The 21,239-nt window shown below is 35.8% G+C and overlaps 1 protein-coding gene across 8 annotated transcripts in view; it reads right to left on the bottom strand.

Annotated features, from left to right (window-relative positions):
• Positions 1 to 21,239, bottom strand: part of SGCG (sarcoglycan gamma) — a 112,127-nt gene that overhangs the window by 58,743 nt on the left and 32,145 nt on the right. For 2 of the 8 annotated variants that reach the window (XM_048294887.1, XM_048294894.1), the window contains exon 3: positions 19,350 to 19,533. The exons of 5 other annotated variants lie outside the window; for them this stretch is intronic. The gene's annotated coding sequence lies outside the window, so the exon portion shown is untranslated. The remainder of the gene's footprint in view (positions 1 to 19,349; positions 19,534 to 21,239) is intronic. One more of the 8 variants, XM_048294892.1, reaches the window with a different exon arrangement.

Here is a 21,239-nt window from a genome sequence, read left to right as displayed (position 1 = left end):
CCTCTTATCTGGTAACACCCAGAAATACACTTTGAGAAATAAGCTGTGTGGTTCTTGCCCATGTGTAGTGCAACTATGTCCTGGTTCTGGCCAAGACACGGTTAATATTTGCAGTAGCCAGGAGGGGCATGGCTAGGACTCCGAGGTTATCCTACACAGCCTCGTGTGGCCATGTGCAGGGGCTGGTGGGGGAGAAGGGATCCCTTCCAGTCCCGCTGGACACGGGTGAGTGGTCAGGGTGTTGCCGGTTTCCGTGTGGTGAGCACTTGCACGTGAATTTGCTTGCAATCTCTTCTACGCCCCCTTCACAAGGCAGACTGCTTTGCCTGTTCCTTGTGCTGTTCCCTAGGTCTGCAAGGTAAATTTTGCAGTAGAAAGATCATTTGCCAAAGAGTTAATTAATTCTCCCATCTTCGAGTTCTTATGCAGCCTCATTACAGTGGTCTCTGAGGCTGGAATTCATCTTGCAATGTAAGATATGAACAATTTAGCCCTGAATATCTGAGCCAGTCAACCTGGACTCCCTTTATGGTTAATGGAGATAGGACTCCCTGCTGAGAATTATTTATCTGACTTAAGTTAGATGAGAATTTTAGCCATCCAATGAACTGTGCCTTAGATGTGTTTGACTTCTCTCCATCAAAAGAGAAAGAAAGAGAGCTTGGGATGACTTTCTCATATGTGTATGCCTGTATGTTTTAGACATTTCAACCAGAATGATTTCCAAAAGCATGTAAATTTAACAATAAGATAGGCTTTTTCTGATTCCTATTCTTCTCTGTTCCATTTATAGCCTGTTGTAAAATGTTTATTGTGTGAGTTGAGGGTTTTATACATTATGTATTATGTACTGCTGTTTAATGAGGTGAGGTCAAAATCCATTATGCATTTCAGCAAAAAGCCTTTAAGTTTTGTGATTGTTTTCAGCCCTTCAGAAATTCCACAGGGGACATCTCCCAGCAGAGCATCATTCCCTGCATGAATTATTTTTTCCTGACAGAAAACAGTTCTGTTGTTCCTGAGCATTATTAATACTGCCAAAAATTGCTTTGGTCATAGTAAACAGGCAGTGCTGGCCTAGACAACTGAATGCTTTGAGAAGGATTAATTTTTTCTCCCTAACATAATATTTCATTATTTTTAAGAGAATTAGTGTCCTAGTACCAAGTAATTACAGTGGAAATCCTTTCAGAACTGATACTGTTGGACTGTTTCTTTTGGGAGAATCAACTTTCCATATTACTGACTTATATGTTCGTGAGATGAAATCACACAGGAAAATAATCTTACACCTCTCTGGAGAAGTCAGAGAGAAATCTTTTTATAAGTTTAGGATGCTTTAGAAAGAGGGTTGGAAAGGAAAACCTTGGATAGGCAGACCTCATAGTTCTGTTGTGAAGTCTGCCAAGAATCAAGGTAAATGGTTAGAAGAAAAACAACACATATTTAGTACTGTGATGAAAAATGTGATTTGTAAATGGAAAAACCATGAAACTGGTTGTATAGGAGCATACTAAACAGGCACCAAGAAGGAAGTGGTGACATAGACACTTGGATGTACACAAGTTAGTTGGAGAAGCAAGAAACGTGCAGAATGCACAATGACTGTGGTAAATGTTATCTTTGTATTATTTTACAACGAAGCAGCACACACTAAGAAGTACTGGCAACCTACAGTGCAGATAAAATAGCAATTGAGCTTCAGAATGAAAATTCTTATATCTTTCAAATGGGCCATGAAAAAATCTTACTTGCATCAGGTCAGCAGTACCACAAAATAAATTACTACAAATAAACTATTTAATTGGAAGTGGAATTTCTTGGTGTTCCTATTCAAAGACCAACACAATCAGCACATTTCTTATGGATTTTTGTAGATTTGGCCATAATTCACGGGATTGAGCTCCATCATGATAGCTTGTTATTTAGAAGTATTTTCTAATTGTCATCATCTATTTTACTGGGATTCATTTAAATCCAATTAATTCCTGCCTCTTTGCTGATTTAAACCAGATACTGAATGCTAACCAGCTGCCAAAAGATTTTTCACAGATTTTAAGTGATAGATGAAACTTGTGAACAATCAGTAACACTGCAGATTTTTGACACTGTGAGATCTCCCATGTGTTGAGGCATTGTATGTGTTGCATGTAAGGCATGAAATTCATGCCTGTAGTAATACATATGAGCTGCCCATGAAAGAGCTGTATGTTCTTCACACTGTGTTACTATAGCTGCCCTCTAAAAATATATAGCCATGACAGAACATTTCTCTAGCTCTAGTCCACCTTTTTCCACACAAAACTTAGAAACTGGTCTCTGTCATTCGAGTGATTCTGAGGTCCAGAAGATTTTTATATTAATATTGATTAATGAAAGACACTGAAAGACTCTCTATCACTAATGTTACTTTTGGATTGAGGTTGGTTTGGGCATCGAGTAAAAAAAGCTATTCTGACAGCTCTGAAATATTCATTTAAGACAGCCGTGTTTTTAAAAAGGAATTTGTAAACTTATCTGTTAGCCTGCTTAGGAAAGCAAGCCTGAGTAAAAGCTTGTTAATCATATTATTGGAATGACTTATCTGTAGGAAATACTACTATTTCAATTAAAATAAGTAATTTCAGTGTACTTCAACTGTAAAAATGTTTTCATTGTTTTTGTTCATAAATGGCCATTATTTTCACGTAAATAAAATTCCCCTTAATGCACAGTTCAGAACTGTGTTACTCAAGTACTTTGTCATGTTGTCATAAAGCAACTGATAATAACATACAATTGGAAAACATAATTTAAATATAGGACTGCTTAGTTGGTTAATACTAACAACCAGCTGTAATTCCATTAATAATTATGTAATTATTAGCATTTTATATTCTCAGCAGAGACCAAAAGCTTAGCACTCAATAAAACCCCTTCAAATCTGAGTTAAGAAGAGCTGGTGAGGTTTCATGATGAAATTTGCACCACTGGTGTTTGTACTATACATGTTCTTCTTCATGAACAGCCATTAGTGCATCTACTCTTCCCTCTTGTTCTGCTTTTGGCTAGGCAAGGTTAATTTTTTGCAGCAGATGGAAGGGAACATGGTTGAGGGGGTGTGTCCAGGACCCTGGTGTTTTTCTATACCCCAGCAGGTCATTGGCAGGGGTGGGGGAGAAGGGAGTCTGCCTTCTGAGGAAAAGGGCATTCCTTTCAGTGGAAGAAAACATGGTTGGGAAGAAGCAGTCGGTATTTGCTTACTCTTGCAGGTTTTCCGTGCAAATAATTTCTTTGTGCTATACCTTCTCTTATTAATATTGTTGCTGTTACTGTTCATTTTCTTATCTCATTGCTATTTCCAGCAAACTGTTTTTATCTCAACCCACAACCCTTACCTTTTGTGCTTCCAGTTGGAGGAGAGGGGGAGCAAGTGGCAGCATGGTTTTAGCTGGAGTATTGAATTGGAGAACAGCATTCCTAAACCACGACACCTCTTTACATGAAATATATTCATTCACGCGCAAAATACTTCACAGTATGTGTGGGGATGAAAAGAGGTGATAGTGCTAAACAAAAACAGTACAGTGAAAAGCCCATTTTAACCTCTTAAACGAAATTCTTGTGCCATTGTATGCAAACTGTGAACTGAAATTAACCTGTCAGCTGAGGCAAGTCAGAACTATTTTTACAATCTGTATACGGTATCTTCATGGAATATTATACTCATTAATTTTCTTAATGTATGTTGCATTGGGCTAGATGGGTATTATTATATAATGTGAACATCAGAAGTACACCAACACTTCACACTCTAGTGCATTCAGGCACGCACGCTTTTGTCTTTGTAAAAACAGAAGCAGTCCACGGATTAACCAACAGGAAAGGGGTGCAGTTGGAGTATTTTCCTGAAAGATGAAAAACATTTAAGGCAATCCTGTTGTTCAGAGAAAAAGATGGGAAACCTTTGGAATCCATATGGAAAAGCTTTCAAGACAAAACCAGAAAGGCAGGGAAAAATCAAACTCTCATGATTAGATGAAAATTTTATAGTTACTTTCAACCCCTCCATCATATTGTTTTTAATCTTGCCCAGCCTTGCTTTGTTGAAATTTTTGTTGTATAGCACATTACAGTTTGAATTGTAAACTAGTGCCATCAGCTGAAAAGAGCTGGATCCCTGCAGTGTAATTTGTGGAAACCAGTGAAGAAATTCATAGGGCCTAGTTAACTGTTTGCATACCCTGCAGTGCACATTTGCATAATAACTATGACATGGTGTCATAGGTTAGCAAGCATAGTCCCGGAAGGGACGTCCTTGCTAAGGGGTGCTTACAGTTTCCTCTGGGAACTGATAGAACCTATCAGCTGGCCAGTTTGAATATGGACAATTCTCTAAGCCACTTAAAGTTGTGATCACCTCTGTGATCCACATTTAAGAATAGGCAAACTACCCCCCAAGCTCTCTCTTCTTTCCGGTGCTGGGACAGGTGGCTGCAGGGCCCGAGCAGGGCCCAGCGGGCCCGGCCAGGCCCTGCTCGGGCCAGGCTGGGCCGGGCCACGGCCATCCTGGAGCCAATGGACCTGTTCCAGCCGTGGAACCCCCCCCACTGCCTTGCCATGGGCAGCCGGAGCGGCTCGGCTCTCCCCCCTCTCCACTGCGATAAGAAAAATTCAACATTCCAGCTGCAAAGCTGCAAGGCCGAGGTGAGATTAACCCTTTTATTGCTGTGAAGAGCTGAAAACCTGAGGGAAGAGAGAGAGGAGATGCTTAAAGCTGAAATTCTGTTGTGAAGCTATGATATATCAGAGTATCCTGTTGTAATTTCATGAAGATCTGGGGGGTGGAGTGTTCAACTCATAAGCAAAAGCACCTGCGCTGAGATAGGCAGATGCTGACGCAGCTGTAATTTCATGACAAGTTTGGACAGGGAGAGATGGACCAGATGAGGACTTTTGCTCCAAACGGGAAAGGAGAAAACCTCAGTCCCTAGAGATGCTCCCAGAGATAGTCCTAACGATGAAGATGATGAAGACCCTTTGCTCCCAGGGAAGGAGAAGGGCCTCTGTTTTTGTTTCTGAACGGCTCAACCTTAAAAGTGTACCCCAAAAAACTTCAAGAGTGGACCCTCGAAAGCAGTTGCGGGAAAAGCTGCAAGTCGGGGGAAAGGACTCACACGCAGGCAGAGAGACTCCTCTTCCTAAATGGACTGAACAATATTTGGAAGTGGGCGGCTGTCTCATTGTGATAATGTTTTCATAGCATGAGCAAGAAGAGACTTCTCTTTCTAAATGGACTGAACAAGGTTATTATGGAAGTGGTAAACAGACTGAACATCTTAAGGGTTGTCTTTGAACATTGTCAGTGGGAGAAGGGAGGAAGGTGGGGGGAGGAGGAGAGTTCTGAAGGTGGTATAATTTTTTTTTTCTTCTTTTAGGTCTGTTAATAAACTTCTTTATATTCTTTCAAGTTTGGTGCCTGTTTTGCATTTCTCCTAATTCTTATCTCACAGAAGGTAAACAGTAATGAGTATTTTGGACCAAACCACTACACATGGTCACAATTAACAGCTTTGCACATTTTAAGTAGAGCTGAAAGGCAGTCATTGACAGCACAGGATTATATAAAATTAATAACATGATCATTAATACTATAAAAATAGATGTCATATTGCTATTAGAATATAATATTAATAATATTAATATAATATGCTATATAAGATATGTCTAATATACGTCTACTCTTGAATCTCACAGTAAAAATTTTTTTTTAACTCTGTTTTCTATCTTTCAATTTGATTTATTTTTCTCCTTTAAAAAAAAAATTTCATGGTACTCCCACCAGAATTAAAAGACCAAGCAAAAATATTACATAGACTTTTCGTAAATTATTTTAAATTTTTGCATACTTTATGAGCATCTGAAGAAGTAGCTTATCTGTGGTATGAGAAATCCTATGTCTTTTAGGTGAAATGCCTGAAAGTGTTTTAAATTAAAAAAAAAAAAAAAAGTGAACCTTTTCTCTCTGAAATTCAGTCACCATTACAGTTAAGTGACCTTGAGTACCATAATGTGAAAGGAAAATTAAAATCTCACAATTACTACTTTTCTGAGTTTTTCAACATATATGTTACTCTGTCTTGGTAGACAAACAAAACCACAAAGAACTTAGAATAAGTGGTGTAGAAATGATTGAATGGTGATGCAGGTGAGGTTACTGGTTAACCCCCATGGAGCTCTCATTACTATCACAGATTTTAGAAATAATCCTTTAAGAAGGAGAAAAGAGCAGTCGGTACAGCCATTGTTTTCACTTAGCAATTAAAGACTGAGATCCATTAATGGTGTCAAGATTATTTAAGTGTTTCCTTACTTACAGTTCTTTGTATAATGAATTTCCACATTTTCCATCTGCAAAATATTGTCTTGTCCTGTTAAATGTTTTTCGGTATTTTTCAACAGAGTTTATTACTACAAAGGCATTTTAAAACATTAAACCTGCAACAAGTATCTAATCTTTCTTACTAGTACAGTTATTATTCTCCAATCCCTTTGAGAAGAAGATATCTCATGGGCCTTGAGTAGATGACAAAAATGTGATAGTGAACAATTTGCTTTAATGAACCTAATTGTGAAATAAATTTTGCCCTCTAAAGTCCAATACATTTTCCCCCCACAGTAGTTGCCCTTCAACATGATTTATTTTTTCCTTGAAGGACTGCAAGTACACCAGATACATAAGGTACTGCAGTGAACATCAGAACAGAAATCGTTGTAGTCTTCTGACTGTGAGGTTTCTCTCTCTGAAACAGAAGCCAGAGCAGACTAATTCCTCTAGATCCCTCTTTTTCTTTAATTGTGCATTTAAGAAAGTGTTTATAATTAAGCTAAGTATGAACTTTAACTGCCTGTGTTTGTATGGGCAAGTCTTAAAACAACTAGCATGAGACCTGCAGCCCCTGTCTCGAACAGGTGAAAGAAAGGAAAATATTAATGTGCAAGGAATGCTGAGAGCCATCTTGTTCTTTTGGAAAGGCTAGGAGAATCACCCTTTGTCTCCTTATAGTTTAATAAAAATCCTGTCTTTATGAAAAATAAGAACAGTGTGCATTTAGTCTCCTGTATAAAGGGCTTTCTCATTACGAAGGACAAAATAAAATTAAACACACAGGGACATCTTGAGGATTTAATAAGTTTTCCAACTCTAATTTATAAAATGATAGTTTGAAAATAATTATAAAATTACTTAACACCACATCCTCTCTTATTCTGATCATCTGATTCTTCCAGGTGTCAAAGGGCTTTTCTTCAGGTGAATGTGGAAAGTTTCCCTTGGGGTTGTCATTCCTTGCAAGAAATAAAGGTTTACAAAGCAATCCACGTATTATCTGACATTTCAAGGAGAGAAATGAAGAGAAGGTGGCTGTCAAATTTACAGAACTTTTGCTATAATCTATCAGAGGTAGTTTTTGTTCACTAGCATTTTAGTTCTTTCATTCAGTGACAGCTAAATGATTTCCTTATTCAGAAGAGACCTGCACATTACACTGTATGCAGATAAAGCCTTTCTGTTCAGTCCTCATTATAGTTATTTACAGCAAAAGTCTGGCATCGAATTCTTAAGGTCATCGGCAAGTAACTTGATGACCAAAATTCTCAATGAAACATCACAATACAGAATTTTGTAAAATTTCAGATATGCAAAATCCAATACCAAACAAGGATGTGATAGCTACAGACTACAGTATATAAATCGTGTTATTTTATGTGATCTATCCCAGACATCCAATTTTATGGTTTTATAACAAAAATTTAATTACAACAGGCAAGACAAAAGTCAGTTGAAATCAGAAGTTAAACATGACAATTAAAACCACACATTTAGTCAGACCAAGACTTAGCAACATCTTGCTGTGTATCTAGCTACCCAAGTAAGTCAGTAATACTTAGGAAATTACCAAGATTACAAAATCCCTGTGTGGCGAACAAGAATGTCGTGTGTTACACAATTTCAAATCTTCTTCTAAGAAAAATGTTATTGCTTTTATAAAAGGGAATAATTCCTCATTTGAAGTGTAAACTATTTCATCAACTTGTACAAAGGAAGTGAACTGTTTTGCATCACATGGTAGCTCCATAGGGCTACATAACTAAAATTTATGTTTTTACTTAGATTTGCATGTAGGGCACAAAAGATGTCATTCTAACTGAAAAAAAAATCTGGAATATGCTCTGACCTTTATAAATCGTTCTTAATTCCCTGCTACAGCCTTTTCAATAACAACTCCAAATGGTAAATTTTCTGAAATTTCTAGCAAAGATAAAACATACTGGGCTCTTTAGAAATATATTTCTGTTTTGTATTAGAAAGTTGGAGACTGGCAAATAATTTGACATTTCAGACACTTAATGAAATCAAAATTTTTACTCTTGATACCATATTTTTACACCACAAGCTGTTGTGCCTGCAAAAGCAGTACAACCAGACCGCTTAGAAAGTGCTGGATAGAAAATGACATGTGAGTCTGCTGTTCATTTCCAGGACTGCTCTACAGAAGTATTCCTGTATTCTCAATTGTACATTAAACTCTCTACTCTCCTCCAGTGAAAAACTCTTTCACTTAGATTTACAGTATCATTGGCAAGTCCAGAAAATTACCGCACTGGAGACAGCTACAGAAAATATGTATCTTTAAGACATGGCCTTTGTTCTTTAAGAAAAACTGTTTTTCACATTGCATTACAATGGACTAGGAAGATGTCCACCTTTGGAAGTTCCAAGCTTATCAGAAATTATTCTGTTCAATGGCTGTAACTTAAAACATTCTTCCCCAGTTGCTTGCAAACATCTGATAGTCTCTGTTTGCTTACTCTACATTTTACTTGTTCATAAGAGACTCTTCCTTTAAAATCCCTTTATAACCATTTCTAAACACAACAAAGGTTACATTTTGGCTTAAAATGACATTACTGCTCTTTTGTTTATTCAAATTTTCAAGATAGGGATAATCTGCCTGGGGGTATTCTCTGACAATGACAAAATTCTTCCTGCTTGCATATAAAAATTGATAGGAATTGCATAATATTTGAAGATTTATGTGTATTTCTCATCACTATTCTACTCTGTACTCAAGCTCTTGGAAGAAGGGACAGTAGGGATATATTGTAAAGTGAAAATCATGCAGTTAGTAATACTAAATATATCAGAAGTTCTTGGGGCAGAAAATTAGGATGAAGCCATGTTTAGCGCTATCTTGCTTTTTTTTACCAGAAAGGCACACAAAGAACTTCTTGCCTTCTGAACATGAGTGAATAACATCTGGTCCTGATGACAGAAAAATCATTATTATCAATTTTATTGATTTGTCCCAAAATATCTTCTACTGTTTTTTTTTTTTTTTTTTTAACTTGGGACATTTCTTCAGAGCCAGCCTCCAGAATGAAAGGGCACATAGAGAAATTTCCCAGACCTCTTCACTGGGGAACATTGATGTTAATTCCGTTAGTATTTTCTTTTTGGTATCTCTGTTCAGGCACACAAAATATAAATCTTCAATATATATCCAGTACTCAAATGTACAGTATTAATACTCAAAAGCAAATACAAGTCAATAAAAAAACCCTGTAACCCACAAAGGAACTGAATGAATACTGTTGACTGGATGAACACACCTCCCAATACTCTTGTAAAGTACCACGGTAGATACTTGCAGCATCAATCACCAAAAATATTGTTTGCAGTACTTAATAATTTTTAACACCAATTGTAAATGATTGTTAGAAGTCATGCAACTCTGCACATCTGCTGAGGAAGATACTCAAGTCCACCTTCTCTAGCCATTTTGCTAAAATGCATGGAGAAAAAAGAAAGTAGAATCACTATCAAGACAGTGATTCAGGTTATGTCTAGGTACATACAAAGTCATTCAGGAAGTATACACAAAGCAGAGCTTCTGTCTCCATGGTCTAAATACTAACCTACCAGAGCTGACTTGTGATTCCTGAGTGTCCCAGGAATTCTTAGATGTTACAAAAAGCTACAAGACATGAGGGATTGGTCCTCACTACCTCTGACCAAGGAGCAGGTCAGGCATGGTACTTGAACATATAGGACATCTTTTATGAACACAGTAATAATATTCTGAAACAAATTCAGGATTTGTGTTGGGAGGTGTTTCATGCGGGAGGAGTGCTGAGAAAGAGCAAACTCAAAGCCCAGTTTATGCTCATCACTTAAATCAGCAGCAAAGATGAAACTAAAATTAGCAGTACAGTACAGAGTAAGAAGAGACCAGGGTACAGGGCCTGTGTATGTTTGCTGTTGCTTTCAATTGTGTCTAAAAAATCCTTTAAAAAAAGCAAAGAAACAGTGAAAGCTTAATTAATAATTTGCACTATAACCAGAAGTAGTGATGAGACCTAGTTCTGTACAGATTTGTATGTTTGGTCAAGTACCCATATCAACGCAGTAATCTTGTTACTTTTGCTCTATCCATGTGCTCTATAAAAATTTCCTGAGCCAAATATAACACCCATCAGTATTAGCTAGCTTCAGCTGCGTATTCTGACCCAGTAGATATTATTCACATGCCAACAGAATGTACACCAGGACAGAGTTTTATTCTAATGAGGGCATTATCTCACAACAAACTTCCACTAAACTTGAAAAAACTTCATAACCTTGAAAACCTCTATGCCTTTATTTTATCATACTGAAATTTGACTGCAAAGTCAAAAAAGACAGACAGGAGAGTGGGATGGGCAGTTACTTTGAGGTGAACAAGAGTAAGTTGAATTCTGTGTTTAATTAAAAAAAAAAGAAAACTCAACCAGAATGAAATATCAACAGACAGCAACAATTTGTAGAGTAATATTTTACATAGCTTTTACAAACAGATCCTATTTTAAAACAAAAAAAAATTCCTGCAAAAATAAATAGTACTTATTTAGCATATGACTTATTTGGAAATAACATCTAAGAATTCCCTGTAAGTCATGACATTCAATCTTTTATTATATCATGTCAGCAGTACTACTCTTAACCTGGGTGATTAAACAGAATTCTGGCTACTTTAAAGTGGTTTTTATGTCTCTGGGTGTTGTGGACATTAAGAGAAGAAGTTTATTTGAGTATCTGACAAAATGGATACATCCCATGCTCTTTGTATTACCATTCAAATTGTTGTTCTCAATTAGGTTTTTTTGCTCTTTATTGTTACTGTACAACTTGGATGCTCTCAATTACTTTTAATTCCTCCTTTATTATCAGTGTACAGTATCATAATAAAAGAAAGAACCACAAAGTTTTACTTTAACACACACTGAAGCTGAACTTTGCAGACAGGATCCGGTAGCTAGTCGCCTTGAGTTGCAGCAAAAATTAAGATTTCTGTGTACAAAATTTCATTTCTTTCATAAATTCTTCATCTCATTAAATGAAAATAAGAATTGTTTTGTGGCCTTCAATTTTCCTTCACTGGATATAACACCAGAAATCTCAAAACACTTGTATGCATAAATTTTTAAAAATTTTATTGTCATTTGTGATGCTTTTTCTGGTTATTTGTTCCACTTAGAAGTGTGACACAGAGACCAGAATTGCAGAGCTGACTCAGGGGAAGGAATGGGAAAATAATCTTCATTGGGGTCACTGAAAACACATCAAAAGACTTGAAATTCCTTATAAATGTGAAGAAAATTAAAGCAATTTCTCTGATGGAGGCAAGTCACGAAAGAATCTCTGCTGTCATAATCTTGTATGTATGCTTACCAGACAAAGAATAAATTTAGATACTTTTTTAAAAGGCAATTGCACATTTTTCTGTCAAAAAATACTTAAAAAAAAAAAAGATTTATTTTTATTTTTTATGTGTGTGATAGAAGAGATTTCCTATCATACCACAATGATTACCAGCAGCAAGGCCAAAGTGTATCTTGTAGAAATAGTGTTCCTAAAGCAAGTCCTGCTTTGAGAGAGCTTTTAGTAAAAGCCCTTTAACATTATCCTCAATGTTGTTTGCAGGAAAAATATTTCATGTCATCAGAGCTGGGAAGAAGCGAGAGCAAAAAGAAATAGCTCTATGTAAGTGCATAAAGACATACACATCGGCATAACTTTTCCCTCTTTTTCCTTGCCTTGCTACTGCTTTTATGAAAGTGCTGCTTCCAGGTAGAATGCTGTTACCTCTTGAGAGGTATACTTCCAGTTCATATAGTAGACTTCAGCACAATTACAAAATAACTCCTTTTTGTGGTGCTTTCCTGTGTTGGTTGTGGACTTTGAAAAGCAGCTTATTTAGCCTTGATAAATGATTTCATAGTGAATGGAGTTACACTGCTATTCTGTGAAGCTTTTTTTTTTTGGTTTTGTTTCGTTTGGGTTTTTTTGGGAATAGTGAAATAAAAATACATGAAACAAGGAACAGAACTAGATATAGAGCCTGGAGGTGAAAACTAACCCTCGAGTGTTCCCTCCCTAATTCAAGCAACTCATCACATATATACTTTAAAAAATATGATAGAATCATTTGACCTTGCATCTGGAAAGTAACAACTGTACCTTTTTTGACAAGTCACATGTAGCTAAACTAAAGATTCAAAATCCAGTTTTCAGTAACAGGGGAAGCAAAATGCTTTTCTATGTATACTGTGACTCATTTCATACTTTAAACCTCTGCCCTTTTCTGAGGAATTGTAAATGTCAATGACTTCAAAATGATGTGCTCCTGTTGCTTTGCAGTCCTGGTCATAACAACTTTATTACTCACATTTTTACAGACACAGGGGAAAACCCAATTAATTTAAATGCATATTAGACACATAAGGAAATCATCAAAAGACTTGTACTGCAGAAGCCTTTTTTGGTGATGTTGACTCCAACTGTTTAGGCAGCAACCATCTCTAAGTTTCTTTCTAAGCAACGGTGACAAAGCAATAATGCAGTGCTAGAAACAGAGAGTATGAAGAACATGGAAAAATGTATAAATACTGGTTTTGATCAGTATACCACTTCTTGGATTAAAACCTATAAGAAAGACATAGCTGATCTTTCAGTTAGATGTGAAAACAAATGAAGCATCAACAAAATCCAAACTACACGTTAAGTATGTGTGCATTCCAAGATAAATTAAAAGGAAAATATCTTATTTGACATAACATATATACTCCTTGTATTTCAAAGAAGAATTTTTCATACAAAGTATTTAATCCAAAATGGAAAACAGCAGATATTACTAAAATCTTTAACTTTAGTTGAAAGTTGATTTACTGATGTAAATCAAATAATGTAATCTGAAATGTAGGAATAATTTTTTGGCATACCCTTTTATTTTAAAGATTTTAAAGATACCCTTAAATTTTAAAGATTCTTTTTTGAGTAATTGAAAAACAAACCCTTTTTGGATCAAATAACAAACATATTACCTTCTCGAGAAAGTATATCCACAGTTTCTAAAGTTACTCTTTAGGCATACATAGGAGAAGATCCACAGAGCACAAGTATAACTTGTCTTTTTAAACTTCAATTAAATGTTGTTTATTCCTCATATTTAGACAGTAGTGCCTGACCCATCAATCAGTTTTTGGAGCCTGATATATTATCAGAGAACCAAGAGCTGCAAATTAGGCTTTCCTAAACTCAAATTCTGGAAAAGTATGCAAATTTCTAATGGCAAAATAAAGATAAATGATGCCATATCTTAGTGTCTGCGGGTTCACCTAGTCCAGGTTTGCAGGTGATTTGGACTGTTCTCTACCACCTGGGCAACTAAACTTTGCCTAGGATAGATTTTGATTCCCTACCTGGCAGTAGAAGAACAATGTCACACACATTTCTGGAAGGTAATCACTTTTCAGAAAAGCTTTACATAAAAGTTCAGCATAAAGACAACGGAGAGATTTTTGTCAGCCTCTGGTGTACAAAAGCAGGGTGTCCTCAAAGCTTTAGAATCTATTATTTCAATTTAAAGAAAATGCTTGTTAAATTCAGCTGAAATTTAAAATCATCTACCACAAGGTTCGGAACTCTTTTGGTAGAGGAAAATTGTCTTATAAATGTTTTTATTTCTTTTTAGCTGTGAATTAACATTAAATCAGACATGCAAAAAAAATCCACATTTTCATTTACTTACAGTAAAATAAATACTGTGACTAGACATTTGGGGATAAGAGAAAAAGGTTAAGTAGTGAGTACACTCAGGAAACGAACATGAGATGTAAAAGTGGAAATTGTAAAATATGAGGAGAAAGAGGAAGTACCTAGGGATGCTGAAGAAAGTAAAAAAAAAAAAAAAAAGGAGAACAAAAAAGGTACCAGAAGATGGAATCTTTTGATAATGCAAAGGAATATAGATGAATTTTGCCTTCTGCTGCCTTTGTTTTTCTCATTTTGCATTCAAGCCGTTTATATGCTTTACTTACTAAACAATCCTAAATCAAATCTCATTTCTACATAATTTTTTGAATGCTAGCTTTGAATTTTTTCTTGAGTTAAAGCCATTTGTTACTAGGTACCTTAGGATTTCTGATACAGGAAGACAGTCATAGTAATGTTCTTAATTTAAATAGTATTTTAGATGTTTTCAATATGACTAAAGGGATACAGCTTTTTCTTCCAAAAATGTGATTACAATCAGTTAAAACAAATCACCAGGTGTGAATCACAATACTACCAGTTCAATAGATGTTTAACTAAAAGCAAAATTAATAGAATAAGAATATATATTTACAAAGCAAGTCTGTGAAAGTCTGCACAGACTGTGAAAGTTGTTACTAACAGAATTTCAACAAAATATTCAATTCAGAAAGAACAGAGGGTACTCAGATAAATACAGTGGTTTTATCAAATATAGCTTAGAAATGCTTTTTTCTCTGTTATGACAATACATTAATAGTCTTATACAACTTTGTGAATATAAGAACTTCATTTCTGTTTTTGGAAGCATTATCTACATACATGCACTGAACATAATTATTAAATGACTCATCAAATCATTCAAAATTAAATAAAATATTTTGTATTGCAGTTCCGTGTTTAAGCAAGATAACAGTTTTCAGCAGATGTCATCAGTATTTTCATTAAATGAGAAATACCTACCATAACAGAATGAAACTAGAAGTAGAATGTTACAGGGAAGAAAAGAGTTGGGGCTAAAAGAAAACTCTTTTCTTATACTACACAGTAGGGAAAAAAATAGGCAAGTTTTTTGGTGTACAGGCCCTTCATCTGGTCTGTTTGAGCATCTGAAATCAGAAAAATAGCCTGAAAAGCAGCATGGGTAGCACAGGACTGGCTACCAGCTCTTACCTTGGTCTTGCTGCCCATTCTACAAAAAGTTTGGCTCCACCTCCATAAAATTCTATGCCACACCCATCCATACTACATAATTTGACCACTTCAGCCCTCAAATACGACCGTCTTTTATATGCCAGAAGTCTTGGGGTGTACTACAAAGGCACAATGTGTATCAGGACACTGTTACACGAGTGTGGAGGGAACCAAACCTGACAGTTCCTTCTCTGCCCCAACCATGCTGGCTTTTGGGATTGTTCACCATGCTCACTTTCTTGTTTGGCACCCAGGCCAAACTCAAATCAACCTCTTCTTCTGTCACATACTGAAATCTGTCTTATTATTTTATTATCCCTACTGTGAAAACTTTCACTCAGGCAATCAATAACAGCAACCTTTTCTGCCAGTTACACAAATATCCTCCCGTGACTTTTCAGCTCATAGGAAATGCTGATATTAAAGTAATACCACTGTTAGTTTTTTAGCTTTAAGTTCTGAATCCATCTATTTCCTTCCTTGTATTTCCAAGTAAAATTAAAGTCAAATATTACAGTTAATTCTCTTTGATTTACAGGAATTTTATGTGGCTTGAGAATACTGCTATCTACCAATCTCACATGTTTATTAAACTCTATCTAATGCCTTCCTCTTCCGTGAACTATGAAACACTGCAGATTGGACCAGCTAGTAAGACAACCAGGTGACTAAAGCAGAACTAGTAGGTAATTAATAATAACAATAAAGTGAATAGTCAGGAAAATCTGAACAAATTCTGAGAATCCTAGGAAAAATTAGGCTTCAATGAAGACCATCTATTTCAGGTTCAAAGCTGGACTGGAACAGGCCTTTGGAAGGAGCTTGATATCTCCAGCGTTGCTAACGTGGCCTAGTCTCTGGTTACGGTTCATTACCATAGCTGTGCTCTGCTGACTCAGCTTCATTCCAGAGCATTTAATTTTTAAGAAACTCTTCCATTTTATTCTGCTTTCAGCAGTCTGGACTCACCAGAACATGTTTTTTTATTTATTATTACTGCCTCTCACTTAAAATCCTTTTCCTTAAAACCGAGGAAATTGGGTGCAGTGGAACTTTGCAGACATGTCTGCTTCCATCAAGAACCTGTATGCTTCTCACAGAAAGGTCTAACAGCTTGGAAATTCAAAGTAGGACCTATGTGAAACATTAACATGAAACAGAGGCTGTTATACTCTACAGAGTCAGCCTTTTCTGAAAGCTGCTAGTATCCACAACTAATAAGGCAATGATGCAAAAAGTCTGCATAAAATTTACTATCTGGCACTTGCAAGACTGGGAAAAGGTAAGGTGAAGCAAAGGTACTAAACTTCTGTTCCTCAGAGCACTGACAGCACAGCAAATAAACAAGGAGGAACTTAACAGTCATTAGTACATGATTCCATCTCTACATCCCTTTATTGAAAATACATATAGACGTGATTCTTACAAGCAACCGTCAGGATATACATATCCACAAACACAAATAAACATCTATCTTATTGAAAACCACGTGTTTTATGGCTGCCACCAGCATTATCCAACACTCCAGTACATACATACCACACTCCATTTTAAAAAATATTTATGTATTTTAGTTTATATTTCTCTTCACAGTCTTATACAGACTTCATCCACCATAGAAATATAACCAACCATGGCATGAAATGCAGCAGCTGTTTAACAGCTTTTGGCAGATATACAGAAAGGTTTAATGAGAAGACTGGCCCAGGTAGCCAAAGCTAAGATGAATTAAATAGTGAGAATACTATTACCCGAGCTGAAAATTTGACCAGGATATTGAATTAACCTGTTATCCAAACTGGCATGACGCTTTTAGCCTTGTTTAATAAATAAAAAAGCAATCAAACTGTATGTCAATGTCTAAATCATCTGTCTCCCATTCATTTTGCCTACCTCCTTCAATAGCTTTTGAGTTTCTTAGCCAATTTCAAGCAAATTCAGCAGACAAGCAGAGGCTTCCAGTACTACATTCCTACAAACTTTCTGAAAATAACAGAGAAAATAAGAACCATTTATGTCTTTACTACGGGACCCCAATGGGCATGAAGACCTTATTAAATATCAGAAGACTGATGTGAGAGAAAGACCTTGTAAATGTCTCTGTTACAAAAATCCTTCAGTCACTGCTTGTTGAACATGTAAGACAATCAACTCTGAGAAATGAGTCCACAGGAAATCCAGCTTACTTAATTCCAAGTCATGAAAATAATTAAAAACAGCAAGAGGTTAGGACCTGGGATTTGTATCTCATGTACAAGGCATTACTTTCCACAGGAAGGAAAAAATCTCACAAGGCTATTCAAGCAAGAGGATCTCTGTACACCCAGCTTTATGTGCCTGTTGACAGAGGCTTGGGTTTGTAAGAAATGGCTATAGTATATCATTCCTTCAGCTGTTCCTTCACAACTCCTTCGCTTAAAACATTCTGCATTCGCCTTCTCAATACTAAATATAATCACACTTATCTATTACATATATTATATGTACAATTACAAACCTATTACAGTAAGCATGAATATTGTCTCTTCATATTGTTACTGAAGCCTTATGTTTATGAATAAAACTCAAAATATAACATACTTTAAACCACTGAGCTTTCAACCAGGAAAGAGCTGCATGCTGTCAGCAAAAGTATAGAGGTTTAGAAAAGAGATTTTAAGTGGTTCCCTCTAATGGTAGGCTTAATTTAGACCCTTTTATATTTAATTTAACTCCACGCAGTTGTTCTTATCCTTTGGTGGTATTCTAGGACCATTTTTTCTTCATTACATAATGGAAAGGAGGGGTGTATCTAACAGCACATTTGTTTAGAAGATAAATAGCAGTCCATCTCAGCCAAAGTGGCATCATTTGTGACTCTGTATCACAGACAAAACTTCCAAAATCTTAACTTACAGCTAACTTTCAGAACATTATGGCACAAAGTTCCTGCAGTTCACACAAATGGATTACTCATTTGGAAGTGGCTGTGCAGGGCAAAATTCATCTCTCCAAACACAGATAACATCAGCCATACTTACCTAGGCCCCCTCCACAGAAAATGGAGATAGACAGACACTTCTAGGACATGATTCACCTCCTCCTCAAGCAGGAGGAGATTTAAGACAGATATAGTAAAAACACCCGTATCTCTGTAAAAGGAGCCCAGTTGACTGCTGTTGATGCACTAAAATCACATTCCTACACTTCGGCAATATCCTGTTTTAGGCACTTATGTGCTCATTCAGATTCGTGATTAAGTATGCAGTGCAAGCCCCTGCTGGTGGCGAGACACCAAGTATCATCCAATAAGTCATTTGATAATGAGTCAGTAATCCACTGATACCTAGTTTGTAATTTTCTTTCAGGAAGTGAAATTATCCAAGAGAAAACGTATTTGAATTCAAGGGGGTTACAAACTTTCAAAAGGAGTTCTGTACACACATAATTATATGCCCCGTATTAATTCAAGTATGCTTCACAGAAGTTAGAAACAATTTTGGTGACAATTCCTCAGGTGGGAGGTTTTTATCACACAATCAAGCCAAAGAGAAGTGTTCAGCAGAACTGTGGATCCATTCTTGACTAAATTTAACTTTTGTTAAAAGTTGGTATGTGATAAATAAACTGAGAGAAATCTATAGCTACAAGCATCAGAGGTTTCCTACTCCAAATCAGATATTTATGCAAGTACAGTAAGATGATACTGTAAAAGACTTAAAAATTACCGAGTTAGCTTTTTAATACTACAGAAGTGCAGGTTTAAACTATGTAACTTAATAATACATTTAATTGTAAAAACAAGTATAAATAAACTATCTGAATCTAAAATTAAACTTGCAATTAAAAATGAACACATAATTTAGGCCCTAAAACAAATCACACAAGCATCAAAACGATCCTTAAATAAGGACAAAATCAGTCTGAAATGTTGAACAGAAACTTAGACAGGGAGAAGCTCAATACAACCATGTATTAAGTAAAGAACAAACAAAAAGAACTCAATTGTTAAGACGCTAACATTTTAATAAAGATATAAAAATAAATTTTAAAAATTGTTACTCACCTTGGAGATTTGAAACAATGTGGACTTCTGAATAAACTACAACCAGTCTCTTTCCAAGAGAGAATTGTCTAACTTTTCCACTACTTTCAGATCTGGAGTGGAAGATATTTTAGGCCTGGCCAAATATCACTGGAAGAAAATTCGTTCACATGTTTGGCTGTGCTTTGCATTCCATCCTGTTGCTCTGGCACACAGACACAGCTAATTATAATCTGTGACATAAGCGGTTAATTCTACTGCTAAAATGGTTGTGTACTGACTCCAGAAATGAACTGCCCCACTGTAAGACACAACCAGTCCATAACGTGCACTAAAATGCCCAACATGTCACATAATGCAAAGTCCTTTATTAAAATCTGAGAATGTGAGCACTCCATAGAACCTGCACGTAAAAACTATTATCAGAGTTAGCTGCTAGCAGCATGCAATGCAAAATTAGAAACCAAAAGCCTTCTGCTTTCTTTTCTGAATCCATATGTAACATCCCGACTGAATTTTAAGAGTCCATTTTCTGAAAACTTTTCATTTTAATGCTAACATTATTCTAGCTATAATCTATACTGGGTTGCATATAAAAAGTCTCTTTAAACAAGGAAATACAGATATTGTAATATACCTATAATAGCGCATAAAAATTTTGTACAAGAACTATACTAACAATTATCAATCTTTCCAAAAAGCTAAGCCTATCCTTGTATCTAAAACACAGATGCATATATATATGCATAGATGCATGTAAATACTAAGAGCTATATAAAAAAAAAAAAATTGCATGTATTACATACTTTCAGATGACATTGTAGAAGTTATAAGACTTTTTTTTTTTTTTTTTTTTTTTTTTTTTTTTTTTTTTTTTTTTTTTTTCCCCCCAGTACCATTAAAGCTTTGAGTTCTCAAATGCAGAAAAAGAATTCCAGCCTGGAACTGCTTACATTAGACTGCCTGCACAAACATCGACCAGCAGACTTCCTGTTCAACCTGAGATATGTGAGAATCTGTGCTAGTAGCTTTCCACAATTTAAAAAGCATTACAGCATACATTTGCAAGATTTCCAGAACAAAAGTTTGTGCTATTTGAAGCACTGCAATCATCATCCTTGTTTGGACAATTTCATTTCTCAAAGCACGTTTCCTTGTTTTCAGCCATGTGCTCACACTGTCATCACGCTTTAGAAGACGAAGCGCCTATCAGACATTTAACAGCTGCAGATCATAAATTTAGGACTGACACAAATCCAGCTGATCACAGGCTTACAAGACGCTTTTTTCCCTTCATGAATTCTGTGGCCATTAATCCTTCGATCATCAGATTCTGTTTACTTATACAAACGGAGTTCTTTTCTATGTAAAGAAATTAATTCACTGGTATCTGCCAAAAATGACAAATATGTCCAATAACAAAATATTTATCAATACCTTTAAAACAGATTTTATATTTAATCTCAGGGTTGTATGAAAGATAAAGTGTGAGGAAAGCATTTGTATGTTGTGTTAACACCAAAGCTTTTCCTCAACTGAAATTCCTTTTAAGTATTAGAGGAAGAAATCTATAAATGATGGACAGTTTTGAAAGGTTCATTATTTAGTCATTATTTAGGTAATTGGGTATTCGTGCCCAGGGAGTTTCTGGAAAATCTTTTCCCCATTCTTGGAGAAAATCAGAGGATCAGATAAAACTGGGTACATGACCTTCAAAACTTCAATGTTTTTAACTGTATTTTAACAGGTTTTCTTTTGACATATTTGTAGTTATTTGATTTCTCAACAGATAGAAAAGACTGACTAACATAGTGCCTAGCTACTGAAAGATTAGATCCTATCACCCAGTATCTCTCCTTATGACAGAACTTTGCACTATTTTCCATATACGATTTCTCTTCACTGCTCTAC

The sequence above is a fragment of the Corvus hawaiiensis genome, chromosome 2 (genome assembly GCF_020740725.1).
Source record: "Corvus hawaiiensis isolate bCorHaw1 chromosome 2, bCorHaw1.pri.cur, whole genome shotgun sequence".
NCBI classification, from domain to species: domain Eukaryota; kingdom Metazoa; phylum Chordata; class Aves; order Passeriformes; family Corvidae; genus Corvus; species Corvus hawaiiensis.
Note: the sequence above shows the minus strand (reverse complement) of the source record. Positions and strands in the feature narration are given on the sequence as shown.